Source organism: Calypte anna, chromosome 12, assembly GCF_003957555.1.
Source record: "Calypte anna isolate BGI_N300 chromosome 12, bCalAnn1_v1.p, whole genome shotgun sequence".
In the NCBI taxonomy this organism is placed as follows: Eukaryota; Metazoa; Chordata; class Aves; order Apodiformes; family Trochilidae; genus Calypte; species Calypte anna.
In genome coordinates this window covers 8,405,114-8,419,238 of record NC_044258.1, presented here as the reverse complement: position 1 = coordinate 8,419,238, position 14,125 = coordinate 8,405,114, and the positions used below count along the sequence as shown (strand labels likewise).

Here is a 14,125-nt window from a genome sequence, read left to right as displayed (position 1 = left end):
TATCTATATGAATTGCCAAAATAAAATACAAGGATGACAGATTCATAATATGAGCAAAATAACATTTTTGAGCACATTAAATGTAACAACGTTGGAAACTATTAATCTGATTTAATTGTAATCTTTTGCCAAAAACATTAATGCAGTACCTTTGAAGAGTAATTGGTAGAAGAATATCCTCAAAGAGGAGAATTTCCACATGCCTAGGCTTTATTTTGCCCTTTTTAAACTTTATTCTGAGTTCATTATTTCCTGTCTTTAGCGTAACAAGTATTCTTGTTCTGCAAACATCTTAACCGTTTAGTTTTATCACATTATACTCTGTGATGTCTTTTCCAGATGAAGATAGTTAATGACAATCAGAGAGGATTTTTAGGCCCTTTAATGTTTTCAGGTCTGCCTTTCCCCCTTGTTTAATCAGACAGGTTTGGAAGCTCATTCTGGTCAGCCTGTTCATCAGGTGAGATGAACAAATTTCTTAAGCATTAATTGCCAACATGTACAGTACAACTGAAGTTCAGCACAGCGATGAATTAAGGACTGAAAAATGGAATGAGCTTTAAGGAGGAGTGTTATCTTACTTTTAGTCCCTACTGGACTGCCACCTGCCTTACTTCTAGTCCCAAGTGTAAAGCTTTGACTGAAGGATTCATGTAATAGAACTCTTTATCATCATATTAATTTCTGTATGACCGTGTCTTACACCCTTTGTCTCTTTGCATCTTTGAATTGATATCCTTTTTTTGAGTTAGGAATTAGCTATATGTGCATCATGATGAATCCCTGGTCATTTTACAGTCTAATTGGAAAAATCAAAGATTGTTGGTTTTATTAGTTAGTATCATAATAAAATTAACTGATGCCGTTGTCTATGAACTGGTTTCATTTCCTCCTGAGCTCAAGATCAACCAGATGCTTAGAAGCTAAGATGTTGTCATGAAAAAGAAGATATATTCAAATTAAAGTCTAGACTTACTATCTCTCACTCTTCTCATCCTCTCTCTTTCCCCCAGCATCCTCCTTCCCCACCCCCATTATCTCATGAACTTTGGTTCTCACCATAAATTTGTCTGATACTGATTAAGTCTAGACTTTTGGAAACTCTGGAGATTAATGAAAAAGTCATTGAGGTGGTTCTTAAGTGTCTTGGGCAGTGTTCCCAGGGCAGCTTTGGCAATCAGTGTTACTTTAACATTTCTGCTCCATGTATAGAGGTCTTCTCCATTAACTTCTGCCTGAAGCTAACCCTATGGACAAGCAAATGATTATGATAGGGATTTTGTGGGTATATGATCCAGTGGAATGTGTCATTAACTTCTTGTGGCTTCTGCAGTCTCAGCAAGTCTTAAGGTTCTTTGCTTTTGCCATTTCTTGTGAGATGAAGGTTCCTGCTCCTGGGAAGCACATTGGCATTTGTGTATTGGGCACACAAAGCTCAGTGAAGCATGTTTTGGTTTGCTATTTGATTTTCTTGGTATTAAGCTGTCAGTAGCAGCAGATACCGTATGCTTTCTGCGTGTATGATGAGTTCTGTTGTGAAAGCAACAGTACCAGTTGCCATCTGGGACAGATTAATTGGAGTTTTTTTTGAGAGACTTGTGAAGCCATAATTAAGGCTTTAGCTGGTATTCAGCAGAATTCTCTTTGGTTTTTAGTTTACTTGCTTACTTGCAACTTGTCAAAAAGCAAAGAAAGAATCACACTGCAGAAGATGTCTGTTTTGGTAAGACAGGAGCCCAAGGAATACAAGATGGAGTCTGTCTGCTAATGGACCTCCACAGACCTCTGTGCAAGCTCATTAAAATTATCTCCATAGTTAATGTCTTTTATCATTTAGTGCTAATAAGTCTGGAAGAGGTACAGCTTTGATGGATGTCATATGTTTTCTAAAAGGATAGTTTTGACTGAGAGTTAGTGGGTGTGTAATTTATGGCAGAGACTCTGAAAGCCTCAACTACATTCCCCTTTTTTACAAACGTTATAACAATTAGTGCTGAAACAGTGTACAGAGGTGAAGATCCCATGAGGACAATTCTTGCAGGTACCAGGCCTTTTTTGCTAACTAAAAAATGAATGTGCTTTCTGGGACTTGAAGATATAATTCTTACCACAGGATTATTCTCAGATGTATATCCATTAGTGAACTTGATTGGGTAAAAAAGAATGAAGGTAATAACAAATATTTAAATAAACCCAGAAAAGTTCTAATTCTCAATGACTACATGTTTAGGAGTATGAAATCATGTATTGTAAAGATGTCTGATTTTCAAAACCTACCAGCTGAAATGATTTAACACAATTTTCAACACTGCAATACACTTGCTTCCCTGCTGCTATGATGGGAGTCTCTCCCATATTGTGCCTATATTATACACAGTAGACTTTAGGGTATTTATAAAATATTTTAGAGGCATATTTGAGTGTCATTCTATAATCCAGTCACGGGTGCACAGGTGTGAGATTTGGTGAGAAAGATTTTAATTGTTTTTACAAATGAGTGGTCTGATCATCACTTGTATTAAATTGCTATAGTTCCACTAAAATCAGGCTATCCATGCTCGCTGATATTTTCCCTTCTGTTAGACTTCTATTTACTTTGCCCAGTCAGCATAAGGAACCCTATGCAATAGCTTTGATGTATCTCTCTGTGTCTCAGTTTTCAACCAGTCTTTTCTGGTACACCAGTTCCTTTTGTATACAATATACCCACGTGTTTCTTTAACCTTTCTTGAGAGGTTGATGAATGTGTTTTTAAGCATCCGTAAGTGAATTGTAATATATGCTAAAATTACAGTTTTGCAATATTTCTGCCAAAATGAACTACAGTGGATGGCTTGTGTCCACGTTAGGTTGGAATGTGCATGCTCATAAAATTTCACACTGGACATTTGACATTTTGCCAACATTCATTTGCTATCACATCACCATCATTTCCTACTTTAAACTTATTAGTACCAAGCACATATACAAGTGTATTTGTATGCTGGTTAGACTATTGTATATTTAGAGGGGAAGGAAAGATGAAGTCAGAAAGATTGTATGAATGTCTACTTGAACAGCATAGCAGTGCCTGAACTTTATTCCTTCTGCCTTAGACAACTGTATAAAATAGGTAAAAAAAATAACAAAAAAAATCTATAAGCAAGCTTTCTGGTATTTCTGGTACCTACATTCTAGGAATTTATCTCCTACCAAGTTTAGGAATATTTTTACCAGTAAAGTCAGAGCTATTATGTCTACAGTAGGTAAACTGTAGTCCAGGAAATTGCAGGTCAGAGGGCCCTGTGTCTTCTGAAGAATACAATGAAAGGAGCTGTTTTCATGAAAAATTTTATTTTAAAAAATATTTCTTTTAAATAAAATTAGAATTAGTGAATGGAAAGAAATATTGTCAAGGTAAACTATAAAGCTCCTACATTTTTTATGCAGATCTTTGGCTTCTGCAGCAGAAGGGAATACCAAAATTTGTTTTTAGTTTATTTCATTCATTTGTAAGGAGGAATTATGAGACTATTTTTTCTCACTGTTGGCAATGATGCTTCACCTGCTTTTGTCTTTTCATTCATGATGCTGTTGTTTTGGGGATCCCAACACGAATTATTGTTTCTGGATTTTTTTAATGTCATGCCATTTTTACCCCATTTGACTTTCCAAAATATTTTTTTTTTCATTATTACTTATAAAGCTGTATTCTGAGCCCTACTAAGCATCAATGCTGTATTTAAAATGAATCACTACTATTGGATCCAATCTAGATATGCTGTGTGGAAAATCTGGCATACACCTACACGTTCATATAAGCAAAGCTCTGTAGAAACACAGCTTTGAGTCCCTTCAGCTGGCAGGGTGGTCAGATGGTCTTTTCTAGAAATGTACAGCTTGTTGGCATGATGACCTTTGAAGAAGATGGACTGATAAGTGAGTATTCCCGGGTATTCTCAGTTGCTGGTGATACTTTGGAAAGGGAAAAATGGATTCTGAGAGGAATATGAAAGTTTATGAACGTAAAAGGAGGGCAAGGAGTTTTATTAGTTGGAAATAAAAAGAAAATACAGAGGAAAAGAAATACAAGAGGGAATAAAAGAGGAATGGATGACCTCAAAAGCTTCTGATTATTCTAAGTTGTTCCAATTTTTGGACTTTACCTGAGTCATCTAGATTTTTATACTGATTTTCTACATTACATCTATATGAGCTCACACTATAAGAAACAGAAGTACTTGAAAGAAAATGAAAAAAGCCAAGTCTGGTCTTTATTAGCAAAAGAAAACAAAGGACTAAAGCAAAATTTATCCCCTTTGTAACCATATAAAGTTAAGAGGCACAGCGCTATGAGACAAACAGCAGAACAATTGCATCTGAAGTCTGTAATAAGATTTACAGCATTATATTTTAAGGAGCTTAAAACCATATTTATGAACGTTTTGCATTTTATATAAATCTTGTGAAAAGATATCATTTTCCAGGATTTCTCTTCTTTAGGACTAAAACCCCTAGAAAATTATAACTTGCTGCACAGCAGACTGTTCAAGTTTTCATTCTGACCTCATTGTTGCTGGGCTTGGCTTCTTAATTACATTTATTTTATACCATCTAGTCACTGTCTGCTTAAAATATAAATGTGAGATGTTTTTTTCATGAGAGAATAAGCATTTCACATGGAATGTTCTGCTGTTAACCTATCTCTGAAAATGGAAATGTTTCTTAGATGAATCTTAGGTAGCTGGAATCTTTGAGTAAATTTGAGTAACAAATATGTGAGATAGAGATAGATGAGTGGATTAAGAAAGGGATTATAGGAAGGATAAGTATAGTATTGCTGTTTCTTCCAAAACTACTGAGATGGAGGAGGAAATGATACGTTCCTTGCAGTATCTTATTCAGGCAGAAGCTTCTCCCTGCATCTTGCTGCTGAAATGTGCAAACCCTGACTCTATCTACAAGTTCTTCCCATGGCAAGTAAGTCATGGGCAAATTATCAAGTGCCATTTATTACCACAGAGTTCTAGGTCTTTCTATTTTCCTTCTTTATGATTTCTTTTAAAAAGACCACAATGGAATTCTATCCAGGACTGATAATAACATGATTAAAATTCAGGAGTTGCTATGATATGGCATACTCCAAAATGAGGTAGAGCGTCAAAAATTCTTACAACCTAAAGCAGAGCCTAGGTCTTGACCAGGAATTGTGCAAGTCCAGTGGATTTTGTCTTTCTTCAGTATCTTTTTTTATAAATAAATAAAATCACTGTAGGCTGTTCTGAGAATTAGAGAAATTCAATTTAGGAATACCATCTGCATGATGTGTTTCTGGTCTATGGGTGGGTAACAGTAAACATTATGTAACTGTTATGATTTGGACAAAAAAACCCAATGCTTACTATACTCTTGGTGGACCTTCATCCCGTGAGGTACTGAACACTCATTTTCCCTACTAATCTCTTAGCCCTTTATTTTCATCCAATGATTGCATCAGAGTTTGACTTGCTTAGCCCACAACTAGTAATCCCAAGAGATTAATAAAATTATAAATGCAAGTAGAATTTATCAAGTTTAATCAAGGGAAAAGATTAACATTATACCATTTTTATGCTTGTTGTTATTCACTCAAAGGACTATGCAAGGCAGAACTTACCCCAGAGTGATGTAGCAACATTCAGCATTTCAAAAGTTCCCCTTTGAAATTGTGACTGTTTAAAACAGAATGAAGAATCTGTGCCCACTGCATTAGTTCTACGCCCATTGCATTTTAAAACAAGCTACAGTAAAAAATATTATAAAACAACAGATTTAATGCATTAAAACCTAACCATTAGATGAAGAATTCCTGGTGGTTGAATTTCTGGACTTTGATTTTGAAAAATGTTGATTAGTAAAGATGCAAGACCTTTTTTTCTCCTCACTTTTCACAAGTTGTTGTGTTTTGTCAGAATAAATTTTCATACCTATCTTTGAAGTAAAGCATTGACTGTGTCTTCCAGAGATCTCTTTAGTCTGGTTCTAAACAGCAAGTTCATTGTACTCTGTTTAATCTTGCTAGGAATGCAGCTTTCGAGGTTAATTGTTGTCCACTTGGAGCCATGAACAATAGCAATTAAAAGAAATATAGATATTATAGCTCACCTATTCCATCTTCCTATCAGTCAATATTACTCTCTAAGAAGCATGCTTTGCTGTCAGGATCCTGAAGCCTTTAATTTTGGGTTCTAGTGAGCCTTCAAAAACAGATTTTCTGTTTATACAAGACTGAAATTAAAAACAGAAAATAAGGAAATTTGTCTTCCAGTAAGGCCTCAATTTTTAGCTGGATTGTATTCCAAATGATTTATGTTAATTTAAGGACTACATTTCTTTGGGGTAGAATGTCATTGCTGGGAGTGAGGGCTATAGTCTAAAATTCTAGCAATGAGTGGGCCATTAGGCTACTGTAGGAGGTGGAACACACTGCTCCACCACTTTCTGCTGCCATTTTCAGTCTTAATATGTCTTATCTACTTAGAATGTTTTTCAGTATTCTTGCCCAGCCATTTCAAAGGCTACATGTTATACATATTTATGATAACCATAGGTAGTTACAGATTTATCCTCCTATTGGAATAAATGCTTCTTGTCTCTCATCCCACTGAGGAGTGCAGATCTGGAAAAGCCCACATTAGCACTGTAATGTATTGTGCTTTTGACTTTAAGATAAATAAAAACCAAACAAACATGTCTTTGTCTGACAAGTTTTTTCTTGTGCACACCCACTTATCCCTCATCAGCCAAGATAAATTGCTTCAGAGGGAGGACTTCCACGTTCACTGAAGGAATGCAGAAATACTTTCTATTTTGTACATTCTTGGCGTCTTTTCTTTGTTATCAGTTTCACGTGCTCGTTGTGTTTTGGAGCTCTGCTTGGGATAGAAGATTATAAATATTAAAGCTCTGCACAAATTCTTAAGAATTATTTGGGCTTGGGTTTGGGTTTTTGGAGTTTTGTGGGGTTTTTGTATTTTGTTTTGTTTTGTTTTAAATATTCTTTGTTTCTGCTATTTTTATCTCAAAGCTATCTTTCCTCATCCAAGCAGTTATTTTTAGCTAGTCCAGATAGTTGAAAAGATTGCTACTAATTGGACAGAGATTAATTTTGGCATTCTTTTCCAATTATATTGTAATATTGCCAGCACTGAGAAACACACATTTAGAACAGATTTTGCAAACGTTATATGAAGATACAGAATTTATATTTTGAAAACACTTTAATGAATTCCCTGCCATAAACACTAAGAGGTTTTAAGTACTGGAATGTGTGTCTCAAGTTGGACTTAATGAAGAAACATCCAAAGACTTTGTTCATAATTGTCTGGGACTTTGTAATTAAAATGTTAATGTGATCAGGCTGTTGGTACAGTTTCTGTATCACTTGACAGTGCAAATATATTTCTGTCATGGCTTGAATTAGGTGGGAATTTCCATTTTCCCTCTCATAAGTATTTACTGTAGTTATTGACACATATTCAAAAGGCCAGGCTTTTGACTTTTAACTAGAGGCAAATGTACACATTGCATAGAACCTCAAGCTTTAGACCACATCACCCGAAGCTCTATAGGGCAACAGTGGGAAAGGATATGGAATAACCAATGAAAGGAACAGTCCAAGTGTAATGCAAAAGAAAAAAGAGCACTTTCCATTAATTGGAAGGTCCATAAATGGCTGTAGCCCTAGGGTCAAATATTTATGTGTGGAATTGCCGGACCATTTAAGCAGCTACTTATTAAAACCATGTAACTGCTTGAACAATAACACTATCATCTTACACTCATACTTGGGTCTGCTCCCAAGAAGGGAAGGCAAAAGTGCCTTGATAAAGAGATGAATACTTTTAAAGAAAGGTAGATTCCCACATACATAGCCCTTCTCCACACAAACATTTGCCTAAAGACCTGGTGTTGGGTGAATTTTGAAGACTTTTCAAGTCAGGAATCTGTATCTTGACATTAGGAGCTGCTAACTCCTATAGAAAAAAAGCCTGCATGATATATGGAAAAATCCCTTGTAGGCTGCTCCATTTTTTGATGTTTGTGCCTGTAATGCAGCAGCAGCCTTGTGTTTTTCCCTCCAGGATCACAAAGCCATCCTCAGGGGTGATTGGTGCTTCTGCACTTCAGTATTCCTCCCTCCAGTCGCATGCAGAGGGAGGATAGAAGGATTTGCTCAGTGATCGTAGTTTGCTCATATTTTAATTAGTCCTGAACTGCATTCACTTTTTGGCAGCTTTCCCGAGGAGTTCAGCAAGGATGGTGGATATCACTCATGCCTGTACCTGCCTTCTTCCTCTTCCAGAACCAGGGAAGTTTCTCAGCTGGTTCAAAACAGCAGTGACATCCATCAGTTCCCTCGACGTGCTTCAGCACAGAGGGGCCCTCAGGTACAAAGTCTGCAGTCTGCCTTTGTTTAACACACTGGGTTAAACCCTGTCTTTCTTCTGATGCAGTCTTCTCTCTTTAATTGCCCAGGGTGTTTTATCTCTCCTCTATCTTGGCCTCTCTCCATGTCTGTATTTAAACTTAGTTTTTCAATTTTCCTTGTGCTTATCCCTTCCAATTTTTTATTACAACTGTTATGATCAGCTGCTGCTTTGTTCTTTGATCTTTTCACCACCCCAATGAGATGAGGTCCCTCATTCTTCAGCCCCATGTGATGTGAGTGGGTGAGTAGTGAGCAGATGACAGAATTAATTTGCAGGTGTCTCCCTCCTTTTGCTTTTGACATCCTGTCATTTACCATGCCCTTAGATCTAGAGGGTTATTTTTCAGAGTTGTGCAATCCTTTTCTAGGTTACCATTGAGCAATCTTAATTATTTCAGAGACAATCTTTATATAAGGAGATATTTTTTGAGGGAAAAGACTTTCAAGCAGTTTTCCTTTAAAAACAATTGAATGGAGTAAAATGGAAAAGCTATGGAAGCAGGGATATTTTAAAGTATGTTTGCATCTACTCTAAGCAATAAGAATGGCAGTTTGTATTAGAACAAAAATGATAAACCTAAAACCTAAAACTAGTAGTAGTAAAATTTACTGCTGCCTGGTCCTTTTTCACCTTAGGAGATGATGTGTATTGAAGGTTTGGTCTGCTCTGCCCATAGTTGCCTACCGTGGGAGATCTGTTTGAAGGAGTGCAATGAGGTTGACTTGGATGTGAACTTCTTTACACTCATTTGCTTACAAAAACTGGGATGATTTACTACAAAGAGTGTTCAGAATATTCCTCCTGTACATCCTTTGCATGTCTCATTGTGCCTGGTGAGCATCTCTCATCAATATCATTAATTAAATTTCCAGAGGGGAAAGGGGAAAGGAAAGGGTATCTGTGCAATAATGCAGTCAGGTATGAGTGAAGAATTCTAAACATGTATTAGGTGCATGCCTAAATCTAATCATACTTCTGTATTTATTTACTGGTTAATTTCTCTCTCAAGTGTGGTCATTGTCATTCAATTTATTATTTTTTTCTTCTGTTGGGTAACCCCCTAAAACCATTCACTGTTCTTAATCATTGATATTCTCCCTATTTTGGGAGAAGAATATGTATAAGACTGTCCAAAGCTGTAGGTCTTGTGAACGGTCCTTTGTCTTTGAGCACTACAGATATTATTTCATTGGAATATTTCAGTTATGCCTAGCCTTAAGGGAAATCATCTTTCTTTTTAAGGAATTTGTTTTCATTATTTTAAACATTTCTGAGAATGACAAGTGGGATTAGCTGAATGCAGTACACATTTGGAGAGAGGAAGAATGAATAAGAAATTTAAATGAGCACCAATATTCCTTTTTATGGGATTCATGCTGTAAGTTGTTGTATGATTACACAGGGTAAGTATTACTGAGGAGTCATTAAAGGAAACCCCGTACTCTTTATTTCTAATTGTGGCCTTAAATGCACAAAACTCATGGTAAAGCAAATGTGTGCACATCTGTGATGTAATAGCAAAAAGAAAAATTGCTGAAAACAAATCTCTATTTTTTCAGTGCTCACTCTAAATGATAGTTCATTTTATGCTCAATATTATACTTCACAACTTTCAGTGAAATAGGAATTCAGGCTAAGTTATTCAAAACCCATGTTGTCTTATTTTTTTTAAGCTTGCAGGCTCTTTGCTGAAACTGTTGCTGTAAATTGTGAATATCATCTAGAATTCAATTTGTTGCATGCTATATTTCAAAACTAAATTGACTGATCCTTATTTATTCCTCGTAAGTGATATAAATGTTCATATTCCTTTCTCTAGTTCTGTGTTCAGACTGATTTAAGTAGGAATTATTGGTATTAAGATCTTTCAAAATAAGGCCAAAGGACAGTGTTGAGCAGTGCTGTTTGTGGAGTGATTTGTGGACAGATGTGCAAAATTCAGTTTGGACACAATTGGAAGTTGCCAGGAAGCTCCATCCTCTCCCAGCATCTTTGTAGAAAGAAAGGTTTCTTTTCTACAAACAGATTTATTTCTAAAAAAACAAAGTTGGCATCTTTTCTGTGAAACTGGAAAAGTTTTAACATTTGGGTTGTTGTTTGATCTGCTTTTAAAACTAAGCATCTGACAAATCACTTGGTTTATACTAAACTAGAGATGGGCCAAACCATACAGAACATGCTCAGTTATCTTTCAGATGGGACAGACCATTTGAGCAACTTGGGAAGGTGACAGAGTGAATGCTTAAGCCAATCTGTCTAGTAAGGGAGTCTGTAACAGTTCTCCCTTTCACAGAAGGTTCTTTTACATGCTCTATTTATAATGTCCTGTTGCCATTTTATTGTGCCTTTAACAGCTATGCAAGGGTGATTAAAAACAGTCCCCAAGTTTCCTGTGTCACTTTTCTATCATCATCACTGCTCTGAATGGTGACAATTTAAACCTTCCCATGCCTGTTAGCTACTGTTTGTTGAGAACATAATATTTGGCCTCTTTCGTCTTACTGCAATGTAGATTAATCTGTATTATAAATTTTTCATTGTCATGCTTATGGGAAGGATCCAAATCTGAAAATTTAAATGACAATTCATCTTCCTTGTTTTGTGGTCTTTGAATCCCTTTGTGCAAAACTCTCCTTGACACAGCTTTACTCTAGAATTAGTTTCACTGCTTTTGCCTAGCAACACAAATACGTTTTACACGTTCCAGGCTTCTCCTGTTAACTTCTAAAGCTGATTGTTGTCACCGGTATCTCTTTGTTTGCTATTTATTTGTTACTAGGTGTCATGGGTCTGGATAGGCTCCCCTGGCTGGATGCTCCCCAAGTACTGTCTTTAAGTCCCTCAATGCTGGAGCTGTGCTCTTTCAATCTTCCTGACTTTGAGCAGAACCAAGGATTGCTTTTGGCTCAGGGTGCCTTCTCAAGACACGCTCCTCTAATTTTTTTAGACCTGCTCTCTGTTGTTTAGGCTGTGTTCATGCAGGATTTCCAGAAAGTTCCTCACGCCTTCCCGAAGCTCAAATCTTTGCACTGTTCTTCTTCAGACTGAGATGGAAATTTTCACTTTGAACTTTTGACACTACAAGAAATACGCTGAATCCAAAAGACAGAAACATCTGTATGTCCTTGCATCATTTTCTTCCTGTGTTAGGAACAGAGATTTTAGAGAGGGACACAGTCCCTCTTCAGAAACTTGAAGCCTGTTTCTTGCTGCCAGTCAACTCCCCTTCACCTTTGCCATTATACAGTAAGGAAAGCTTATTCTTTGGCCCAAAGCCTGTGCTTTTGTTCATCTCTCTCCTACTATTTGCCTCATCTGTCTTCTTGACCCACCCTATCTTCATGGCTTTTAAAAACAATGTTTAATACTGTGCTCCCTTCAGATTGCCCCAGGAGGGTGGTTCTGCCTTCTCAGGCAGTCCTTAGCAAACTTGCTGCCCAGCTCAGCACATTCTTGAAGTATTAGCAACATCTTTGCTTGTTCTTTAGTTTCTCTGAAACAGAACATGTCGGAGGACAGTGTCCTCATCAGCTTTACTCTGCGTGTGAGATGGAGGGGAAAGATTGAGGACATGGTTTGCAGCCTGCTGGTAACAGGAGCTGATGCCTAGTCTGGAGGTAGAGCAGGATCAGGCTTTTGGGTACAGCATAAGTTTGCCACTGCCTGTCCTACTGGCACCCACCCTGTGCACCCCTTAATGGGTCACCAGGGGTGCAGCCTCCTGCAGGTCTGTGAAAGGCCTCGCTCTGCACCCTGGCCAGAGTGCAGGGCTGAGGTGAGGGAGCAGCTCTTGAGCTACCTGGTTGCTTAGGGCAACTTCAGAAGGTGTTGGAGACCTCAGGGTTGGGCTGAGCTCTACCATCTTAATGGATGTGCAGGACAGCTGCTTCTGGCAGCACTCAAATGACTCAGAGAGGAAAAAAGGTGGCAGCAGGTAAGTCTGTGCTGGAGTCACTGCGGGTTGTTCAGCAGGGACTTGCTCACTTACAGCCACACCTCAGATTTGTCATTTAAGAGCTCCACCAAGACATTCTGCACCCAAATGATGCCAAGAGTGGTGGAAGCCCCCGAGCTCCCATCTCATTTGCCTGGCTGCATCTCCTCAGTCACAGCCCCAGAGGTTGTCAGCTGCTCACATACAGTTTTCTAGCACAGACAGAGTGGAACAAACCTGTGCTTGGCTGTCTGCAGGGGCTGGTGCTTATGTTGGTCCTCAGTGTAGATACATTTCTTTGAGACAGTCAGTTCCTTCCAGGGGCATAACTGAAATGCTGCTATAGAATGTCCTGGGGTGGGGATTACATAAAATGCAAGGGATTCCTAGTTTTGATGATTTTTAACATATTATGTACATTACAGAAATATCATTACCTAGTTGTTCTTTCTGTGAACAAAAAGAAGGCCTTTGGCTGAGGATAACTCTTTTAGAGGATATGCCTCAGCCATGCATGCATTCATGAATCAGGACAGTCTGTATGGGGAAATGTGTTGTTAATGCAATTGGCTTGGTGAAATGAAACATTTAAAATGAATTATAGAAAGATAATAAAGAATTTATATTAAAAAAAATATCAAAAGCAGGAAGGGACATGACCTTTTTATGTCAGTGATGTTTTTGTTATTATAGGAATGAGAGGCTTAATTCCTGGAAGTGCTAGAGTGGTTTTGGTTCGCTGGATGTGTTCTTCATAGTAGTCTGTTTGTCATCTCAACCTTTTTCTGAAAATGGAATTCAGATTTCTAGCCAAAGACATAATAGTTTTTACTTTGCATTGAGGTTATATAACAGATGGTGAGCTAAAACGCGCTTGGTATTTCAAAATGATTTGATGACTCATAAAACTGAGTAACACTTTTTCCTCAGATTGTTTTGATTCTATCTAGGGATGAGTAAAACTATTCAATTACAGAAATCCCCATCTAAAATATTAAGCAAGTATATCAGTTGTGAAAATCTGTTGGGATTTTTTTTTGCTTTTAATTAATTTACCTGTGGCTTGTCTTGAAATATGAAGTACTCCTAATCTCACAGGAGAACAATGTGCAACTCCTAATACGTTTGAAAAACAGTTATAGTTTGGTGAACACTGAAACACCAAACAAAAATGTAAAGGTTCCCTGAGAGTTCAGCTATATAAGTGGAAGCAACTTAAAGGATCTCTCCTAAAACTGCTGTTTTCTCATATATTTGGAATCAGTGGGAGTCAGTTTCCTTTGAGGACCTATCAGGAAATTAGGTGTCTAGTTCATTGAACAGCTGTCCCTAATATTGTGTGAGGGACAAACTTAAAAAGCATAGGTCCAGTTTTGGAAGTTTCACTCTATGGATCTATTTGGTTTCTGCTGGTATGATCCATCATTTTCTTGGCCATTCTAGTAGGTGACCTTAGCTGCTTCTGCATCTATATTGGAAGTAGGATAAAGTCACTGACTCCATTAATAAAGTACTAGTAATGCACATTAGGTCCCAACACCACCTGGTCATAGTTCTATCTGGCCTTTTTTAAGAAGCAAGGCTAGTCAGAGGATCTGTACTAGATACTCTGCAGGGAGAAGATTAAATTTTCTTTGGGTAGGAGGGAGAAAGAACAGAGTTTGAGATCTTAACACACATGAAGCTATTTGTGAGTTCTGGAGAGACACATGAGGCTATGGAGCAGAGCAGGGCTCAGTAC

General features: G+C 37.5%; 1 protein-coding gene across 1 annotated transcript in view; it reads left to right on the top strand.

Moving 5' to 3' along the window:
- Positions 1-14,125, top strand: part of ERC2 (ELKS/RAB6-interacting/CAST family member 2) — a 409,582-nt gene that overhangs the window by 376,052 nt on the left and 19,405 nt on the right. The gene's annotated exons all lie outside the window — the stretch shown is intronic.